The sequence below is a fragment of the Monodelphis domestica genome, chromosome 1 (genome assembly GCF_027887165.1).
Source record: "Monodelphis domestica isolate mMonDom1 chromosome 1, mMonDom1.pri, whole genome shotgun sequence".
NCBI lineage: Eukaryota > Metazoa > Chordata > Mammalia > Didelphimorphia > Didelphidae > Monodelphis > Monodelphis domestica.
In genome coordinates this window covers 33,805,776-33,818,536 of record NC_077227.1, presented here as the reverse complement: position 1 = coordinate 33,818,536, position 12,761 = coordinate 33,805,776, and the positions used below count along the sequence as shown (strand labels likewise).

Genomic DNA, 12,761 nt, shown 5'->3' with positions numbered 1-12,761 from the left:
GTTATTAAAATAAAATTAAAAAAAAAAAAGAAAGTATTCAAATCCTCCTCAGGTGCCTCATAACTTTGTGACCCTGGACAAGTCATCTAAGATCATAGATTTAAGGACAGAAAGGACCTTACTGTGGTCCAAATACTTTATTTTATAAACTCTCTTTCCACAGCCTCTGGGAGGTGGGAGCAGCAACCCCAGATATCAGATACTGTGTTACCTGAATGGCACTTGGAGAAAGAAGAGAAGGGCTATAAGGGAAGTCAGGTGACTCAGCAAAGGTCAAACAGAGTAAATGACCAAAGGAAGATTTGTTTCCACTTCTTCTCCATTCAAATCCATTGCTCCCTTCCACTGTCATGTTCTTTCAGCCTCAGTTTCCTTATCTGGTAAGGGAGATAATAATGACAATAGAACTTATGCCATGGGCAAAATTAGATGAGATAAGTGGAGAGCATTTTGCAAATCTTAAAGCACTATATAAATGTCAGTCTTTTTTTCCCTCCCATTATCCCTTTCAGTTAAGGGCATTGATTCAAGGATTTATGTATAGGTAGTCCTGGCTAAGAGATACAGTCACATTATCTGACAATGGAGGAAAGGAATAGCTGCTATCCAAGGGTTTTGAGATGAAGAAAAAGAAAGAAGAGGAAATTCTAAGTTAATAACATCCCGATGAGGTCCTTACTTAAGAGGATGAAGGTTAGTGGTATGAGTAAAACCTAAATTGTTCTGGAATGCATTTTAAAATTAATTAAAGAGGTAGTTAGGTAGCTCAATGAATTGAGAGTTAGGCCTAGAGACAGGAAATCCTGGGTTCAAATGTGGTCTTTGACATGTCCTAACTGACCCCAACTTAAGTCACTTAACCCTCATTGCCTAACTCTTATCACTCTTCTGCATTGAAGTCAATACATAATATTGATTCTAAGATAGAAGGTAAAAGTTTTTTTTTTTTAATCAATTAAAAAGAATGTATTAGGCTTAGGAATTCACATCAAATAAAATGATCAAGTTACACTTTATCTCAGACTTAGGATGCACTCAGAAACTCCATGTTCTCCACTTTATTCATACATGAAGTATATAATGACTAATACTCTTAAGCATCTCTGATAACATCGATCATTCTCTGTGTAAGACTACATTGGGCCTTGGAACACTGCATTGGGAGAGGTGCTATCCCTAGAGGAATGAAGATACAGGGTTGGTTTAGTGCCCATTATTATATGATACTAAAGAATTTGCTCTCATCCTCTTTGGGGAAACAGTTTTTCTGTGGTATTCTAGCATAGTGCTTTGTTTCCTTTTGTTCTCTTTCTCTTGCAAGGTATGCATGTGAATGGGGGAGGTGACAACTGTGGCTCATGTCTTGTGGAAAGCTGGAATACTGTAGATAATCTCTGCTTTGAGGAAATACTTTGTGGTGATTGTGATCTGTGTTTGCAACTGTGGGTAGCACAATGACTGGCACAGAAATAGGTGCTTAATGCTTATTGAATTGAATTGACAAGTTTTTTGTTTGTTTGTTTTTAATCACCTTGTGCCTTTGTACCAGCCCTTGAACTGGCCTGGGTTTGGCCTATACCTGGAGTCACTGTTTAGAATAGGCTGTATTCCAGAAGCCTTGCTCAGGTTCCTTCTCCCCCCCTTTCCCCCCCTCCCCAGTCTTTCATTTCAGTCTGCTCTTCCTGCCCCCAACTCCACAATTAGGATGCAGCTTAAAGCAGTTTGGTAATACCTCATTGTCTGATTGTTTGAGGGTTTTTGTTTTTGCCACCTAACTCCAACTTATGTAGCAGCTGCTGGAGTGTGATTGGACAGAAAAGGACCTTTTAATTTAACATATAAGGAAACAGAGCATAGAGAAAGGGTGTGATTCCATGCATTGAGTATTGGAGCCAGTATTTTCTTCCCTCAAGGTCTTCCAACTCCATCCAGTATTCTTTCCATTATGCAACCCTGTAACAATTCTGTATTTTGTGTGTTTCCCACCCATCAAAAGCATGTTACCCTGAGCACTGCTTTTGTATTGATAAACTGGCTCTGCTTCTGGAATTTATTGCTGGTGCTTTTCATCTCCTCTTTCCTCTTCGTAGCATCTTAGAATTTTGAATTGGACAAGAACTTGGAGATCATTTAGTCCAGCCTCCTCACTTACAGATGAGGAAATTCAAGGGTCAGAATAAGAGCCAGGGTTCTTAGCCTCACCTTTCCTCTGCAACATACTGCATCTCTCATCTGTTTGTGACTCGGGAATAGTAGGAAGTGTAGGTGGTAGCAGGCTTGCTGAGGTTCAGGTCTGAGCACCCCTGCTTTATTCTATGGGCATTGTTTTGTTTGAGAGTTGAGTTCTTTCTTGCATGCCAAAAGATATTCTGATCATCATTCAATTGATTTCCCTTTGTAGAGCTATGCATGTTTGGATAGTACGTTGTGTAAGCAGTAGCATTCAGCTTTCAGCTCTGGGTGACTGGTGAAGATCTTTGATTGTAGATTGGATTTTCTAATATATGACCTTCATTGGCTAAAGGACTGTCAGCAGACCTGGTGCGGTGCCAGCTCTGTAAAAATGAGAGTGATCAATTTCATGGCTCCGTTCTCTTGGACTGTAATGAGCATATGGCCGGAGTGAACTTCTCTTCTGGGCCAATGTAAAGCATTAACATAAGCCTCAGACTCTGCTGCCTTACTGTCTGACTCACCACTTCCTCCGGGACATGAGAGCTAGTGAAGTGTTTTATATTTGAAGAAATTTGATTTCGATAATCTTCAGTACAGGCAATCCGTCTGCAGATAACCCTGAGTTTGGGTAGAGGTGATTTTTTCCCGTTTAGTCTGCCTTAGAGGATGAGGGACAGGATAGATAATAAAGACTCTTAACTTGTATCCTAAGAAAAGAGTGATAGAAAATTTATTTGGAATTAGTATAAATTAACTTTAATCACAGAGTAGAACTCTATTGAATAGGCATTTTCTTTTGTATGAGAAAATTTCATTCTTGTTGCACATTTTGTTTTTTCTCACCTTTGGACCTCATTTTGAGCTCTTTAAAACACTTGATTTTTTTGCTGCCTTCAGTTTCCTCTCTGAGGTTAAGGAAATGCTTTTGTGTTGGCTCATCAGGTCTGTAGTGATTCATTACTTTAGACATGACCAGTGCTTTCCATATATCCATCCGTCTTCCTGGTCTGTAAGCCAAAATGTTTATTCCTTTGTGTTTAGCAAAATGGTTACCTATGACTTGAATCTGATAAATCCCCTTCTTAGCTCTTCCAGCCTAAGTTATTAATATTTTCCATTATCAGAATCCAAGTGATTGGTCATCTAAGGTAACAAAAGCTATGATATTATCTTGTATTAAGAGAAACCTTTCTAGTCATTTTCTTTTCTCTTTCCTTTTTCCTCTCATACCCTTTTAAAAAATTAAAATTAAAAAAATTTTTTCAGCAGAGTTTCAGGGAGGTTCTATTTTTTAATTGGACAAAACGTGAAAGTTGAAGTAGCAGGAACATTTTAAATTTAAGATAAAGAAAGACTGTCCTTCATAGGTGTTATTGTCTGGATATATGTCATATTTATCACACATGTTAAGTCAAAGTCTGTGAGATTATTCTATATTTAGTTTGAAAGACAACTTGAAATAAACTAAACTTGGAATCAGACCCTTAAGTAATTATCAGAGCATTAAACCAAGATTTCAACTCAAGTTTCCATGTTGAAAGATGTGGCACTGGACAGATAAAAATTCTTAACTTTAAATGTAGATGAATAATAGTGATGAAATAAATCATATAATTGAAATCCTTGAGATCATTCAATCTACTCATCACTTCATAAATGAGAAAATGTAGATATACTTTGTTAAGTGTTATATCCAGGCTGAAGCAGAACTCTCTTGATCCCTTAACTTAACTTTTTCTGTTCGATCATATTGCCACTTTTGTAGATGTAAAGCAACATGATCTCAGAAAAATGGAACTAATTGTTTAATGGTTTATCTCTTATGACTGAATTTCAGGTTTGTTACAGTTGATTAGTACTATTCAGTCCGTTTGGTTATATTTTAATTTTGAGCTTAGATCCTTTTTATGTTTTCAATCATTGCAGTACTGGAGGCTTTCAATAAGCAGCTGGATGAGAGAATTGTAGATTTAGAACTGAGGGACCTAAATTGAGACCCTATCAGGTCATATGATTTGCCTAGGATCACAGAGCTTTTAAGTGTTTGAGGCAGGATTTGAATTTAAATCTTCCTGACTTTAAACCCAGTGAGTCATTGTGCTTCTGCCTGCTAGATAGATCTGAAGTGTAGAGATGCTTGATGTCTTTGATATATTCTGATAGGCAACATGAGATAGTGGGGAAAGCCCAGTTCTGAGATCAAGATGGCCTCTGTGATTCTTCTGTCTCTGGGTTTCTGATAATATGATCCCAAACTCAAGTGCCTTTTTTGATTTCACAATTTACATGTGGCACCACCCTGTCTCTCATGTTCAAAATCTTATTTTTTGTGTGCTCCCTACTTCTCTCATCTAATCACTTACTAAGTCCTCTACAATATAGCGTATGTCTTTCTCTTTTCTCTCTTCCTACTGCCACCACCCCAATCTAAACCCCTCCATTGCTCACTACTTAGTTTTTTGTTCTGGTTTTCTAACATATCTTTCTGAATCCATTCAAGCTAACAAACTCTGCCTGTTCCCAAACTATCTTCCCCACAGCTGCCAAAAGCAATATTCCTAAACATAGGTCTGGCCATGTCACCCTCCAAAAACTCCACTGCCTTCCTGCTAATTCTTCGATACAAAGCTGGCTCCTCTGGTTAACATATAAAGCCTTTTACATTCTTAATCCAGCACACCTTTCCAGACTTTGCATGCTTTAGTTCCCTTTATCCACTGTCTGGTCTACCTAAAAACTTGCCTTATTTTTCTATCGTTTCTGTTGCTTAGTATACCTAATGCCTAGACCAACATTTTTTGACTAGGGGTCTTTAGACTTTTGTCCCAACAACTCTATCAGTTTAAAAAAATTGAGTAAATTCTTTCAATTATATTTATAAATTGCATGTATGCATTATTTTACTAATATGTAAATATATACATAGTGCTTTAAAGTTGTCAAAGTACCTTATATTATCATTTGATCCTCACAGCAAACCCATAAGGTAGGTTGCTATAATTTCCATTGTATAGAGGAGGAAACTGAGACTGAAATAGGAAAAACCACTTGCCCCAGATCACAAAACTAGTGTCTGAGGCAAAACCAAATTCAGTTCTTCCTAGTTCTAAGTCTAATACTCTATCTACTTTATATCATAAAACATAAACTAAAATTAAAAAGATGAAATGAATTCGCAATATTTTAAAAGATTCACTTTTAGCAACAAAATTTAACAATTTACTGATAGTAAAAAATTTTACTTTCACTAAAAATACTAATTGCATTAATATTATGTGATGTGACTTATGTTTTCCATTAAAAATTTTGGCTTAGCACTCTGATATACTTATTTAAGGGCTGGTTCTAAGTTTATTTTATTTCAGTCATTGGTTTTTAGGGTTGTCATATCTAAGAAAGCTGCCTTACAAAGATACGAATGGAAGAGGTCTATCTTTGGCCATGCTTACTAAATCATAATATTCATTTTTCAGCCTCATTTACCAGTCATGCAAAAGTTTGTATTGAAATTCAGCTAGTAAATAACCATCTTCCTGATGTCAGCCAGTTTTTGCATGCTAATAGAAAGTTGTTGAATTTTTATAGGCATAACAAATAGCTTCAAAACTCACAGAAACTCTTTGGAAGATTTTAAAGAACTTAGAAAATTGTGTTTCCAGTTTTAATCGTGTTGACATGGGGTTTTATAATATTGTGAGGATCAAGTGATATATATTTGTAAAGCATTTAGCACAACAATTGACACAAAGTAGGTATTATATAAGTTCTGTCCCCTTCCCCAATATATTTATTTAACCAGGTACATATAAACTAGTATTTTATAATATGACCATACTATGTAAATAGAGATTCCCCCTGCCAATAACTCTGTGTTGTGAAACTCACTTTTCTCTTGGGATACTTTACATACTCTACAAGACATGAAACCATCTGCCATATGGACTGAGTAAAGGTGCCAGAGTCTCTCTGTATATTAAATATTGGCAAATATTAATTTCTTTTTTTGTTGTAGTTACCTAAAACTAAATATATAAATGTTTTTTATAAGATTTTCTTCCCACATCCTAGTGGATTGTCCTGTGCCATTCCTGGGGCATCCATATCCTAATTTGGAGATCGTTTTTTTCAGAATCCCTAGCTTCCTTAAGAGCTTAGTTCAAGGGCCACTACCTATAATAGAGCCCTTCTAATCCTCCCTAGCTTAAGGTTCTGTCTGCAGAAATTATGTTGTACTTGGGGCAGCCATGATACAGCATGGTTGGGCAAATGTCCCTAAGACTTAGGTTCAAATCTCACCAGACACAGCCTAGCTGTAGTGACTCTGGGCAGAGCAGCCTCCTTTCAGGGCCCCAGACAACTCAGAAACTATTAGAAGCCAAGTAATTGTAACTGATGCACCAGTTATTCCCTGTAGAAATCTCAGAACTTGCTTTAAAAAATTGTGTTTCCTCATATGTATACATGTTTCACCAATCCAGTATACAGTTAACTTGGAAAGTTTACTGTCTAAACTGTCATTTTTGTTTGGTACGTAGTAGCTGCTTATTATATGATCAATATCAATTCCCTATGGTTTTTCTCATACAAAGATCATCTGCCCAGAGATCTTTAGCAGCTTTCTCTTGCCTACTGTGAAGTCCAGACTGTTCTGCTAGGAAATCAAGGCCCTATGCTGTCTGTGTCACCACTCAACCTTTTAGCCTTGTGGTTCTTTGTATAACCTTATTGTTCCAGCCAAACTGGAACTGACTTCTCCTCTTCCAAATAGGCTTTGTTAGCCTACTACCTCCATCTTTTGCTTCTATGTCCCTATATCTTCAGTGTCCTTGCTTTCCTTATTTGCCTGATGAATTCCTTCTCATCCACTAAAGCCTAATTTAGCACTACCTATTAGAATGTGAACTCCTTGATATGCAAATTAAATCAACTCTGGGGTTCCATCTCACACTCATCAAATATGACTGATGTTAGAAGAGCTACAGGCAAACAGACATATTAGTGCCCTATTGGTAAAATTGAGGATTGGTCCAGTTTTTATAAAAAGGAATTGAGAATTGGGCCCTCAACTTTACCAAATTATTCACATTCCTTGATCCAGAGACACTACTACTGCTGGACCTGTAACCCAAAAAAGGTCAAAGAGAAGGTAGCTCTTTATGTAGTGGGAAAAAATATTTGGTAACTAGGAGGTTTTTGATGAATTACAGAATGACTGAACAAATTACGGTGTATTTTGTGATATGTAGTGTGTGATGGAATGCAGTTGTGCTAAGAAAAATACTTAAGGCATGGTTTCAGAGAGAAACTCCTGGGAAATTATATGACATAATGTTAGTGAAATGAACAAATTCAGAAGAATAATTTATAGAGTAATAGCTACAGTGTAAAGACAAATAACTTTGGAAGATTTAAGAACTATGATCAATGCAAAATGACCAACCACAACTTCACAAGACTATTGAAGCAGGCTACCCACCCCTGATGGGATGGTGGACTCTAGGTGCAGAATGAGATAAATGTTTTGGGGTATGGTCACTTCAGGAATTTGTTTTACTTGATATTGATTGTCTTTTTGTTACAAGGATTCCTCTCTTGTTCCTTTTTTTCCCCCTGAATGGAGGGCAAGGTGGGAGGGAGAGAACATTTTTTTAAGTTTTAAAAATAATATAAGCTCTGGAGCAGCTAGCTGGTATTTGTTCTGTGTCTGTTCTGGTCACTGTACTAAGCAGTGAGGGCACAAGAAGATCTAAAAGATGATCTGCTCTCAAGGAGTTTACAGTTTGGGGGGGGGGGGAGAAGCAAACAAGGACTTAAGCTATATACTAGATAGAGAGAAAAGAATTCAGAGAGGGAGAGCCCTAGAATTAAGAGACTTTAGGGAAGGTTCCCTCTAGAGGGTGGGATTGGAGTAGGAACCTGAAGGAATTCAGAGGTGGGAGACCAGTATAGGTATGAAGGAAAGCCAGTGAAAATGTCTGGAGCTGAGAGATGACATATCCTATTAGTGAGCAAGTGTTGAGCAAAGATCCTGGCATAGATCAGTAGCTTAAAAAATACTAGTTGGCCATCCAAATGGCCTCTTCCAAAGAGTTTTTCCCGATTCTCCATTTCAGTAATGAAACCTTTACTCTCCATAGCTCTTTGTTTTGTAGCTGCCTGATAAATATATCATGTAACATTGTTTCTTAGAAGTTATCTTTGTTGTCTTCCCTCACCACTTCTAGACTTGGTTCTATGAAAGTAGGCATCGCAATGGTTTGATTTTTGGATGAATTAGTATCCTCTGAAGAGCTGATCCTGTTTATCTGAATACAGAAATGATACAAATGAGATCACATTAGAGCAAATTTTACAACAATAAAATGCTAGCAGAGAAACTAAGCATGAGACCATTTTAACAGTTTCTACTAATTCATGTCCAAAAGTGAAATGTATTTGGAAGAGGAAGAAGGAAAGTGATCCCTTTTTAAAGTGATACATTTAAGAGAGTCGCATGTGGTAGAAAGAGCCCTGATTTTAGAATAAGGATGTGGGTTTAAATCTCAACTCTATTTACTACCCTTGTGTAGTTGGGCAAGACAGTTCATTTTTCCAAGTTTCATTTTTGAATCTATAAAATAAGGGCATTAGACTAGGTGAGCTCTGTGAGCCTTTCTAATACAGACCCTATTTTCTCTGGCCTGATATATGTTAGAAATTTGGAGGAGGGGGTACCTGTTTTTAATTAGGCCAATAACACAGAAAGCAACAGGAAGGGCCTTTAGCAGCCAGCTAAGTCAATTTTCAACCAAAGGGAATTACCTCTGTCCAGCCTCTGTGTAAAGACCTCCAAGGCAAAGAAACCTCCTACCTCTCTACAGGTAACCTGTTTCAATTTGGAATAGCTCTGATTGTAAAGACAATATCAGGTCTAAATTTTTCTCTCACAACTTTCTGTTGTTCATGGTTCTGTCCTTCTTTGGCAGATCACAAGTATAAAAATATGTTTATTCTATACAACCCTGGACAAGTCACTTGACCCCATTGCCTAGCCCTTACCTTTCTTCTGCCTTGGAACCAATATATAGTATTGATTCTAAGGTGGAAGGTAAGAGTTAAAAAGCAAACCATGAATGTATTTATCCCCATTGAATTTCATTTTAGTATCTTCAGTCTATTGCTCTAATCTGTCAGCATTTTTGGGGATTCCTAATGCTTTCATCCACTAGCAACTTGGCCCCTCTTGCTAGTTTAGGGTGGGAGATTAAGGTCTAGATTCAATTGATAAACAAAGCTTTGTCCTGAAGGTGTATTATTAGAAAAGAAATATCAATAAGAAACTAGGCTTTGAGAATTTAAAACACATGTCCAGTTGGATTTCTACATATGTTTGCCGACTGTTTCTGAAAATCTGAGTATTAATAGCTGTTAATCATTGTTAGTCATCACCACTGTAATCCAAATAAGGTCATTCAGAACTTTACATTTTTTCCCTTTCATTTTTGACTATTCATTCAACATCTTGCACACAGTCCTACTCTGATATCCCATTGTGGCTTGGAAATTATCTACATATAATCCCACCAATGAGTAGGTTGGCTTTCTGAGGGCCTGTCGTTTTATCAAAGTAGAGAGAGATTCATCACCAATGCTGCATGGTCACTTGGTGAAGAGTTTTTCAACTACGGCAAACCAGAGAAGAAAAAAAAATTCTTAATGAAGATACAGTTGTTGGAGCTGTGAAGTGGTTTGACTAAACTTTGTCTACCTCTCAGGCCAGGTACTAGACTGCTAGGCACATTACCCCCCCCCCCCCCCAAAAAAAAAAAATAGAAAGAAAGCTTACATATATACCAATATTTTCATACAGGTACTTTTCATAGTTGAAACAAAATTAATGCCCATCAGTAGAGGAGTGACCAGATTAGGGCAAAATAGTTGATCAGTAAGTGTCATGTGCCTTGCATTGTGAATACAAAAACAGCAAATGAAATAATCCCTGCTGAGGAGTTTACATCCTAATGAGGGGATACATATACATATCAATAATTTAAAGAGAGAATACTGGGAAGAGGTCAAATATGGCCTTAGAATTAACCAGCTGTGTGACTATGGGCAAGTCACTTAACCTCAATTTCCCTTAGTTTCCTCAATTGTAAAATGGAGATGATAACATCATCCAGCTTATGGGATTGTTGTGAGAATCAAATGAGATTTTTTCTTTTATTAATTGTTATAGATATTAGTAAATCCACACAGATGGGAAAATCAAACTTCCTTTAGAAATTCAAAATAAATTCCTTCACTAGAATAATCATCACTTTGGTATAAACATCTAAAGGTCAGTCTTGGTCATATGTAGAGGGAAAATTGACAGTCTGTCAACATGGCCCTAAGATCAGTGCCATGGACAGGGAGGTATTTTGTCCAATTGGACTTTTATCCTGCTTGTAAATTGAAACTGCTAATTGTTCTCTAAGAATGTTAACAGAGAGAGGATTATGGGAGAGGACAAGGGGTGAGAACACGATTCACAAGATCATAGCTGAAAAAGACTTTGGTGATTGGCTAATCCACTCCCCTTAATTTATTGATGAGGAAACTGGCATTTTTGGCCTTGGAATCAGGAAGTTTAACCAGCTGCAGGTCCCAGGCACATCATTTAAATTCTTAGCCTCGGTTTATTCACAAAATAAGTACAATAACTTACAGGGTCCTTGTGACCTTCAAATGACATAACATCTGAAGAATGTCACAGACTCTAAAGTGCCTCATGAATGCTAGTGGTTGCTATTGCTTTTACTGCTATGGTGGTGGTTGTGGTTGCTGCTACTATAGTTGTCCTATTGTAGTGGTTGTTGCTTGCTGTTATTGTGGTGGTACTTATTGCTGTTGTATTTGTAGATATTGTTTGAAATAATATTTATTAAACCCTTCGTGCAGTGCCTGGCACATAACTGGTAGTATATTAAAGCTCATTTCTACTATAAGCATGGTAAATGAGCAGTGCAAAGACCTACAGATGGGAGATATTGTGTTGATTGGAGGAATAAAGAGAAAGCTAGTTTGGTTGGATCACAAAGTAGGGAAGGTGAAAATTTGTTCATTGAGATCATACAGATAAGTTGGGGCCAGGCTGTGAAGGCTCTTAAAAGCTAAACAGACAAGTTGATATTTGATCCTAGGTGAGTCTCTGGGATATATGGAATAGGGGAGTGATAAGGTCAGATCTGTGTTTAGAAAAATTACTTTGGTAGCAGCACCATGTAGAATGGATTAGAGGGGGGAGAACCATGAGTCAAAAATTGCTTCAATAATCTAGGCAAGAAGTGATGGGAACCTGAATTAAGGTGGTAGTTTTGTGAGTAGATTTTAAATTTAAGGATTTTAATGACTGTTTAATGTTTAATGACTGATTAGATATGTAAGGTGAGGGAGAGTGACAAATCAAGAATAAGGTTAAGATTATGATCCCCAGGGGGCAGCTGGGTAGCTCAGTTGATTGAGAACCAGGCCTAGAGACGGGAGGTCCTAGGTTCAAATCTGGCCTCAGCCACTTCCTAGCTGTGTGACCCTGTATTGACTCCAAGACGGAAGGTAAGGGTTAAAAAAAAAAAAGATTATGATCCCCATTTGCCTGAAAGGATGATGATACCTTCAGCAGAAATAGTGACATTTGGAAGAGGGTTGACCAGGGCAAGGGAGGTGGGGGAGGATGGATAACAAATTCAATTTTGGACAAGATGTCTCTGAGACAACCAATTTTAAATATCCAGTAGGCAGTTGGTCATGCAGTACTGAAGCTCAGGAAAGAGACTGAGGCTGGAGATGAGTCTGGAAATTATTTTTCTAGAGTTGATTATTAAATCCATGAAGTTACCAAGCAAGTAAATAGAGAAGAGAAGAGTGCCTTGGTCAATCACCAACATTTAGGAAGTGGAGTCAAAGAGGATGAGCCTATAAAGAACATGGAGGAGTGGTCCTGCAGGTGGAAGGAGATCTAAGAATAAGTATAACAGAAACCCAGATTGAAGAGGAATGTTGAATGCAGCCAGTAAATCAAGAAGGATCTTGAGGTGGTGATGGCGAACCTTTTAGAGGTGGAGATCCACACCATGCCCCACTCCAGACCAAGTGCTGTGCCATGCCCACATACACACATACCTCACCCCTCAGCCCCCTTTTAACCCCAGACAAGGGAGGGAGGAAGCACTCCCATTGGGCTGTTGGACAGAGGGACAGGTGAAGTGAAGAATGTCCTCAAGCACATAGAGAAGGGATGGGGAACAGCTCCACCTGGAGTCCCTCTGCCTTTCTAGTAACAAACTATGGTGGGTAACAGCAGGCATGCCCTGCAGAGAGGGCTCAGTATGCCATTTTTGACACATGTGCAATAGGTATGCCATCACTGGGACTGAGATTTTTAAAAGACTATGATAGTGGCAATTAAAAAAATTTTGGTAACTTTAGAGACCAGTTCCCATTGAGTGATATGGGAGGGAAGCTTTTTGAAGGTTTAGCTGTGAAAAAGAGGAGGTCCAGAGAATGAGAGTTCCAGGAGATTATTGGGTTTAATGAAGTGGTTTTGTTTGTTTTTTAAGGATTAG

General features: G+C 37.8%; 1 protein-coding gene across 8 annotated transcripts in view; it reads left to right on the top strand.

Annotated features, from left to right (window-relative positions):
* HMG20A (high mobility group 20A) overlaps nt 1-12,761 on the top strand; it is an 84,313-nt gene that overhangs the window by 20,310 nt on the left and 51,242 nt on the right. The window contains exon 1 of one of the 8 annotated variants that reach the window (XM_056796770.1): nt 72-693. The exons of 6 other annotated variants lie outside the window; for them this stretch is intronic. The gene's annotated coding sequence lies outside the window, so the exon portion shown is untranslated. Of the gene's footprint in view, nt 1-71; nt 694-12,761 lie in introns of those variants that run through there. One more of the 8 variants, XR_008911701.1, reaches the window with a different exon arrangement.